This window comes from Cornus florida, unplaced genomic scaffold (genome assembly GCF_030987335.1).
Source record: "Cornus florida cultivar Cherokee Brave unplaced genomic scaffold, ASM3098733v1 CherokeeBrave_3.0.0_Hap2_Chr10, whole genome shotgun sequence".
In the NCBI taxonomy this organism is placed as follows: Eukaryota; Viridiplantae; Streptophyta; class Magnoliopsida; order Cornales; family Cornaceae; genus Cornus; species Cornus florida.
In genome coordinates this window covers 5,734,616-5,744,305 of record NW_026775580.1, presented here as the reverse complement: position 1 = coordinate 5,744,305, position 9,690 = coordinate 5,734,616, and positions in this window count along the sequence as shown.

Genomic DNA, 9,690 nt, shown 5'->3' with positions numbered 1-9,690 from the left:
ACTCACCCTAATGGTTTGGGTTTTTTTTCAGGTAAAGAGACTATGTTCTTGGATGCTCATCATCCTTAGAGGCTAATGAGCAATTTGGAACATTTTTTTGTATATTAACATGCAAGTGTTTAGCATGCTTCACTTTTGGATGTTATATTTTTGTATAACTTGGATGTATGGTATTTTAAAAGCTAATGTGGCTTTCTTAATGTGTAATGATACTTAAGCACTTACTTTCGATATTTTAAGCATGTATGTAATGAGGCCAAGGGCCAAGCATGTATGCTTTTCTACTTGTATTCATTTGGTATCAAACTTTCACTTTAAAATGTATTTTAACAAACTTTGGGGGTTTAGCATATGAAATCCTTGTAATTGACATGAAAAAGGCCATGAGCCATTGTTTTACATTCGCATATTCATATTACACTTGTTGACATGTCCACACACTCATTTCTCTATGAAAATCAGTTTTAAACTTTCATTTTTAAACCAAATCATCATGGGATTCAAAGCTTGGGTCGAACCTTAACACCTTTGGTATATAGTAGGTCATATAGCAGCATTTTGAGGTGTTTCAATCGACTGAAAATCTATTTCGGTCGACCGATGGCCTTTGGTAACATCATTGCACGGTAAAGTGTACATTCCAGTAGCCATTTTCTGCTTTCAGGGCCATTTTGGTCGACCGATAGCCTATTTCAGTCGACCGATGGTTCAATTCGGTCTACCGAACCAAACTCACTTTAAAAATCAAGATTATAGTAAGTCTCTGTGAGTTTCATTCGACTGAAACTCTATTTCGGTCGACCGAAATAGCTTGAACATGCACAGCTTCTCTATTGGGTTTCAACACTGAAGTTTCAACTTCAAAAGGGCATAACTCCTTCATTGATAACCCAAATGGGGTGATTCTTGAGCCTAAATTCATGGATTTTGAGTTATATTTCCAAAGGTACCAATTCCATTCTCATATTCTAAACATAGTGGGAGTTATTTATGTTTTAGTGAGATAGTGTCAGTTTTCGCTTAAACCGGGAAAGGGCATTTTGTGGGATTCTTATCCAAAGTTCTTAGAACCTCTTGGAAGGTTGTGAATAATTATATTAGGTTGTATTCACCTTGTTTGACTTGTTTAGAGTCAATTTTCTCTCTTTATTTATGAATTGACCATTTTGCCCTTCATTGACGGATTTAGCCCGTTTTGACTTTTGTTTGCTCCTTTGCTCTCTTTAACTTCCGTGACCTTATGGAACGTCACATTGGTGTCTTAGAGATGATTTATATCTCAAAAGTCTATGATTTCATCTTTTGCTTCCGCATTTCAGATCCGTTATCGGGTCAACTTATAAGTCATCACTGACGCACCGGGTTGAAAAACTTAGGCCGTCACACAAGTTATATAAACCTCAAAAATGATTAAGACACTAAGATTATAAACATATAAATATCCCCCACCTCAATTTGAGATGAAAATCTCAATGACACTAAAATGAAACTTCTCTGAATCCGACGATACTTTGGGGTTATAACAGGGACAACAAGGGGAACAACAAACCCTCTTGTATCAACACCAAAATCTAAACCTGAGCTAAATCCCGAACTCAAAAATTAGCAAAAACTAGATTCCAATCGGATGGAATTGAAGGTCTCACCAAGGCCTACAACAATGCCTTCATTGGCGAAGGAAAAATGCAAGAAGAATGAGACCAAAAGGAGAAAAGAAGGAATAAAGAAGAGAGAGAGATAGTGCTGGCCGGCCATGGGAGAGAGAGAAGAAATCTAAAAATTTCTCTCTACTCCCCCCTATTTATAGAATTCTCAAAAAGTGTCCCGAACGGGTCTCGCGCAGCCTCAAAAAGTGAAAACTATCCAAACGCACTCAAACTGTGACGGCCTAAGTTTTTTAACCTGGTGCGTCAGTAATGAACCGAAAGTTGACCCGATAACGGATCTGAAATGCAGAAGTAAAAGATAAAACCAAGTCTCTAGGGATATAAATCTTCCCTAAGACACAAGAGTGACCTTCCATAAAGTCACAGAACTCAAAGAAATAACCAGAAGCGAAAACTAGAATGAAAAGGTCAAACGGTACCCTATGGCACCAATGACACCCAAGGGAACAAGATCTAGTCCAAACTAAACCGCGTGTGCCATTAAATAGCTTAAATGAGATAAACAAGGTCTTGTGGGAACAAACAAATGGAGTTAACATGGCTAAGCAATAAACCAAACCAAAACCTACAAGACAGCTCCATTTCAGTCGGCTGAAATGGAGCTTCGGTTGACCGAAGTGAGCCAAGAGAAGAAGGGAAATGATCCTTCATTTTGGTCGACCGAAGTGACAAACCGGTCGACCGGTTTGTGGCTTGAGACTAAAAATGGCTACTGGAATTGAATTTTTTACTGTGCAATTAAAACCCAAAAGAGCATCGGTTGATCGAAACAACCCATCGGTCGACCAAAATAGGTCAAAAATGTGAGAATGAACCTGCTAAGCACAAAATTGAAAAGAAGACTTTTGAATCCCCCAAGGCATGATCAAATAGCATTATATGCAAGTGTGTGATGATGTGAACATACACGCAAGTGTAAAAGGGTATTTTACAATGGCCCATGGCTTTATTATAAAATATTTACAACATTTGACATGTCAAACCTCCAAGTTAGAAAAATTACATTTCAAAGGCAAATCAAACATGCTAACACTTGCATGTGAGCAAAAATGCATTACAGGAACTTCAACCTACAATTCACCCAAGGCAATTGCAAATCCCCAAATCTTGAATCCTGTACCTGAAAAATGCCCCAGTAACTTTGGGTGAGCAACATAAAGCTACTCGTAGGAAATAAGTATACATTGACCTAACATTTTACAATTTTATCACCTTAAGGTGAAACATGCTAAAGGGGCTCATGCCACCTAACGTTTATGTCAAGATGAGACTCAGGGAGCATCCTAAGCTACCCTATATCATTTATAGCATCAATCACATCATCCATCCAATTCAAACCACATAGGAGCACGCTATACAAAGCAACATGATATAGATTCTCAAAGTTACCAACTTGAAATCTAAAGTGCGAAAACAACCAAAGTGGGACATGCCACCTAACGTCTATATTCCAAACACAATCACAATATCTATGCAATTTGACCAACATAGAAGCATGCTATACTAAGCAATAAGATATAGATTCTTAAAGTTATCAACTTGAAATCAAAAAGTGCGAAATCAACTAGATATAGCAATTTAGTATAATTAGAATATCTAATACCACACATCAAGACATAGATTCTCTAGGTTATCGACTAGAACTCTAAAAGTGCAAAATCAATTAAATATAGCAATTTAGTATAATTAGAATATCTAACACCACACATTAAGACATAGATTCTCTAGGTTATCAACTAGAAATCTAAAAATACGAAATCAATTAGTGGAACACTTAGACATCTAAGCTCAGAATTCTGCCCAGACCTCAACGGCTATTACTGGGACTAACCCGCTGGTAATACTACCCCTAGTGCACACTATCTCGACGGGGAGAACTCATACCTCCCGCACTAGAGCCAAACTCTAGCCATATCATAGTAACTATATCCCAAGTGACTCCAAAATAAATAAGTTAACAACTTATATATGTACAAAATGGTACACAAGACTACCTTCATGCACAAGTAGGTTGAAACTACACAATACATGCTCTAAATCCACAACTACTATAGGATGACAAATGTCGAATCTTCAGAGCACAATTCGTTACGCGCTATAATAACATCACATGTCGAATCTTCAGTGTGCGATTCATTACACGTTATAACAATATAATTCAATATTGAAATCATAACTTATAAATCCATGTCAAATTTTCAATGTGCAATTCATTACACGTTATAACAATATAATTCAATATTGAAAGCATAACTTGTAAATCCATTACAAGTCTAAAATCATACTTCAAACATACTACCAATGTTATATACATGATTAAATCTTCAACGCAAAAGAGACGAAAATTAATTATATAACCTAATAAATTTCTGTAAATTTCAAATCTCAATTTAATGATCCCTAATTAACACATGTTATACAACATAGCATGGTCATTACATATACCACATGAAAAACTTAATTAGGTTGTTAAAACAATATAATGGAATTTAATTAAAACATGATAATTAAATTCCTAGATTCTAAAACAACATCAAATGGTTCCAATTTAACAAATGCTAGTACACAAGTCCTAGTCATCACAAATATTAAGTTAAAAACTTAATTAAGTCAACGAAACCTTTAAATAGATTTTAATTAATCATTTTAATTAAAATCTCTAGATTTTCATACTTAACCAAATGCTCTCAAATTAAAGTATGTTAAACAATATGCCAAGACTTAATTTAAAAGCATGCTACAAGTTAATTTCATGCAAAGTACATCCATGATAATTAAACTTTCACAAAAAATAATTATTAAATAAAAAAGTGCAATTCTTATTCAAATAATTCCAATTTAATATATGTTAACAAACATATCAAAACCTAATTTTCTACCATGCTACAATTTAATTCTAAGTCATATAACATCATGAGAGTTCAATCTTAACCATAGAAATTAATTAAATTAAATTCTAGATTTTAAACAAAAGCATACAAGTTGTATAATCATGGAAAACACTTAATACAACACATAAACAATCCTAAAACATCCCCTACCTAAATCAAAAGCCCACCGAAAAAAAAGTGCTCCGAATCCGACGATATCGAAGGGTTTTGTCGGGGACAACGCCGTGAACAAGAATCCCTAAGAAACCCCATCAAAATCACAACTTAACTTCAAACCCAAACTCAAAAAATGATCAGAAATGGGTTCTAATAAGGGTGAAAGATGCGTATCGCCAAGACAAGCAATAAACACAAAGGCCTTAATATGTTTTGACAAAGGAATGAAGCTCAAAAGAGGAAAGAGAAGGTGGCAGCCTCCCTTGGGCTTCCGTAGGAGCTACTTGTCGTGCAAGGAGAGTAGGGAAGATGAAAAATGAAATATCTCATCCCCTTTTTATAGAAATCTCAAAAAGTACCCCGAACGAGCCCCGCCGGGTCTGAAAAAGTGAAATTCGAGCAGACGCGCTCAAATGGAAAACTCTGTGAATGAAAAAGATTCAAAAAGAGAAAAGATGAATAACAGAAGAAATGGCGTCAAGAACCGAGTCCCGAGTAGAAAGTTATGTCCCGAACAAGTTCGGCAGCAATTGGGTCAGAAACCCTGAAACTAGAAAACAACAACCAGGAGGAAATTCTATGAGTACACTACTTGACAAAAAGTGAAAATAAATCCTGTACGAAGATCCAGGCTCCAGACGAGGTATTTTTACAATAACTTTCGTTAATTGCATAATGGCCCCTCCAAAAAAGTGAAAACTGCACTAATGGCCCAGAATGAAAATATCTTCCAAAAATATTTTCTTAAAAACACCTGAAATAAAATATTTTCAAAAGATATTTATGAAAAACACCCCAAGAAAAGAAAAAGATTATGAAAAACTATGCATCCATGCCCCTATGAACACCGGGAGCAATCAGAGTACTTTCTTACAAAAGTAAAAATACGTATTTCATGGAAACCACTTAGAATGAAGATACATGAAGTCAAAAACTAACTCCGAACATAAGAAGTGTGGTTTTGCAAATAAAGTAACAAACGGAGAAAAGACAAAATAGGGAAAATGACGAAATAGGGAAAATAACGAAAAGTGAATAGTGTCGAAAAACAAAAAATGTGGAAATGACTCGGCCCTCAAAGGAAGTTGTCAATCCGAAGAAAAAGGTCTCGAAAACCATCCCCGAGCACTCAAGATGACACTAAGTGATGAGAAACTGAACTCAGAAAGGAAAAGATCAACGGAAAAAAAAAAATATCCATGAAAATCTGAGAAAAGGGAAAGGAATGAAAATGACCGGGTCATTACACAAATAGAAAAACACTGTGAATGAAAAAGGACCGAAATGAAAAAAAAAATAATAATAAAAAATGAAAGAAATGGGGTCGAAGACCGAATCCTGAGTAGAAAGATCTGCCCCGAGCAAGTTCAGCGGCAACTGGGGTAAAAAAAAACCCTAAAATTGGGGTAAACGACTAGAAGACAAATCTAAGAGTGTGCGACTCGACGAAAAGTGAAAATGAATCTCATATGAGGATCCAAGTCCAAAACAGGACACTTGGCATTAACTTTCGTTAATTGCATAAAGGCCCCTCCACAAAAGGATAACTGCACAATTAACCAAAAATGAATATATCTTCCAAAAGATATTTTCTTAGAAACCCCCAAAATAAAATATATTTAAAATATATTAACAAAAAACACCCCAAGAAAAGAAAATATTTCTGAAGAAACTCTGCATCCATACCCCTACGGACATAGTGAACCACCAACGTACTTTTCCACAAAAGTAAAGATAAGCCAGACATGAAAACTAAATGGAATGAAGGTACGTGGAGTCAAAAATCAAATCGGAGCACAAAACCGAACTCAAAACCCTACCACTAGTCTCAAAAACCCTAGGGTTACGCGAAAAAAATTCATACCGAAAAAAAAAAAGATGGAGAAATGACCAGGTTATTTCATTTGTATCATCCTTGTGATGACGGTGTCATCTTCTTCTCTTCTTCAGCATCTTCCTCTTTCTTTTATTTTTACTTTATTTGTTTATCGTTTCTTTTCCCGTAACCTTAGGGTTTGGGAACCCGAGTTCGGATTTTGTGTTCAGATTCAATTTTCGACTTCACATGCATTCACACCATTTTATTTCCATGAAATGCGTATCTTTGCTTTTATTGAAAAGCATGCTACTAGTTTACTTTTCCTGTAGGGGTATGGATGCATAGTTTCTTCAGAAACATTTATCCTTTTTGGGGTACTTTGTGTAATTATGCTTTTTAAATATTTTTATTTTAGGGACCATTTTGTAATTTATTTTGCAAGATATTTTGGGGAAGGACCGTTTTGTAATTTTTGGAAAGTGTGACAAGTATCACACTCCCATTGGACTACTTGTTGGCTTTGTAGTGGAAACACTTGGAAGCCTTGTTTGGTGACAAGTGTTGGGTGTAGATTCACCCACTCATTGCCCTTGGATTGGAACACTTGTTAGCTTGGGATGTTGACAAGTGTAGGCTTGTAATTAAGCCTTGTTTGGGTGCCTTGGATGATGACATGTGGAGGGTGAGAACTCACCCATTTGTTAGCTCTTGGTTGATGCACTTGTTGGCCTTAGATGGTGACAAGCATAGGCTTAAGATTAAGCCTTGTGTGGGAGCTTGTGATCTTGACAAGTGTAAGCTTGAGATTGATTCTTATGAGGGTGCTTAAGATTGTGACAAATAAAGGGTGTGGATGAGAGGGTGTGTGTGAGAGGTTGTGTTAGTGTGTGTGGGATTGACTATCAAGTTTTGAGTTAGTGGAAATCTCTAGATTTTCCACTAATGACCACCATGAAACCTTAAACTAGTACCTTGATTTCCATCACTTTCCCCTCACCATTTTACCTCACCATTGAAGGGTTTTATCTCCCTTAGAGCTTCACCTTGAAGGCCTAGTTCTTGGATTTTGCATTGCATTGTTTTCTTAAGGATTCTAAAGATTCTATTCTCTAGCCAGGTAGGGGTTGTAGTATGTTTATCCTCTTAGTGTTTTAATCATTTTTGAGGATTAATATATATTGTGCACATGCTTGTAGTATTGTAGTTGATAAGCGCTGAAAAGTGCCCCCTTTAATCTTGAATGTTCTAGGACCTTATTCTATCTTACTTTCCCGTGTTAGTACTAATTTCTGTTTTTGTCTATTGTTAGGTCAATAAGGTTCAAACGGGCTAATTTTGGTCCATTAAGGCCTTTTTGGAGTCAAACTAAGTCTTAGTGAGAAGTTAGAGCAAAAGGAGGCTGATGCTGAAAACTGCCTAGTTAGATCGATCACACTGTAAATGATCGAACCTTGATCAATCACACTATAAATGATCGAACCCCAATCGATCACACCATACCTCTGAATGATCACACTGTTGGTTAGATCGATTGAACTGTTCGCAGAAGTTATAAAAAAACAGATCTAAAGCTTATTTGAAACCAACTCGGGGTGTGCTTGAAAGGGGAGAACCTAGGGCGGAGTTCTCACATTTTTGGGCTCTAAAAGCCTTGTATATAAGAGGGATTGAACCATTTTTGTAGGGAGATTCATATTTTTACATTTTAATTTCTATATTTTCATTAGTTTCTTTCTCTAGAAAGTTGGAGATTAGGGTTAAAAGAAAAGAGAGAAGTGGAGGCACATCTCAAGAACATATCTCTAGATCCACATTCTCTCTATCTCTTGAGCTTCAAAGAATAAGAAGAGGAAGATGGAGCCATGTTTGGAGCTTGCTCTTGAGGGTTTCATGACCACATCCACCTCCTCCATGATTGGCTAGATCTACACTTAGGGCTTGGATGAGCCCTAAGTCTTATGTAATCTAAACCCTTGTATTTCTATTTTTGGGGATTTATATATATATATATTGTTGTGATTAGTAGTTAGCCTTATGATTGTTGATTTAATTCTTCCTAGTGATTCTCTATTTTAATTACATGTTGTCTTATGTGTGATTATTTGGGAATTGATCTCTACACTAGATTCTCTATGTTGGTTGCATGTCTATGTGTAATTAATTAAGGATTTAGTGATGGCTAAGCATGGTTTTCATTAAATGGATTTGTCAATTAATTTGATGAATTATACTTATGCTTGATGGGTTGTTCTACAATTTAATTTATGTTTGTAGGTAGGTAAACAATCTATTCTTGATTTGATACTCCACACTTATTATTGCAAATTCCATGATTCTCTAGATTGATGTATGCTCTCATTAGACCCATTTGCTAACTAATTGATGGATTTTGCTTTTGTCTTGGTGGGTTATTCTACACTTAGTTTACTTGTTGGTTAGGTAGACAATTCACTTTTGCATTAGATAGTTCACACTTTTACATGCAAATTGTGTTTATGTTTGTGGCCACATCTAGATTGTAAGAATGTATTCCCAATTACTGGAAAACAAGTGGTTAATTACATGAGCTTAGTGGTGATTCCAACACCCTAAAACCTCTTTTCATATCTCTTAAATCCTTATCTCTCACTAGTTTACTTTAATTGCATTTTAATTTAATTGTTTTCTAGAGTAATCAAGCAACCCAACCCTCATTTGTAATTAATTAATACATTAGAGTCAAAGTTAAATTCCAACACGTATAATCCCTGCGAACGATCCCTTCTCGCTATACTTCATTAGTTGTAGTAGTGGTTTTATAGTGTTTATTTGATTGCTTCTATTTTTATTTTATTTTCCATTGTATATTCATTTCTTATTCTTTATATTATTTGTCAATTAGGTACTTGACTATAAGAAAGGCAAACTTTGGAACTTGAAGAAATCATTGGAACTTAAAGCTAACATTAAAAATTTGAAGTTGCTTAAGGACCTTTGTGAGCAATTCGTGGAACTCTTGTATTTTAATTATACATTTATTTGCATGCTTGTGATAGCCCTTGTTGAGGCTAATTTCATTGCTTTATTTTAAGTCCAAGCATCGACCCGTGTGGAGGCCAAAAATTTTTTTCTTACATTTTGATTTTGAGTGTGAATTAAGGAATTGTTTGATCCAAGT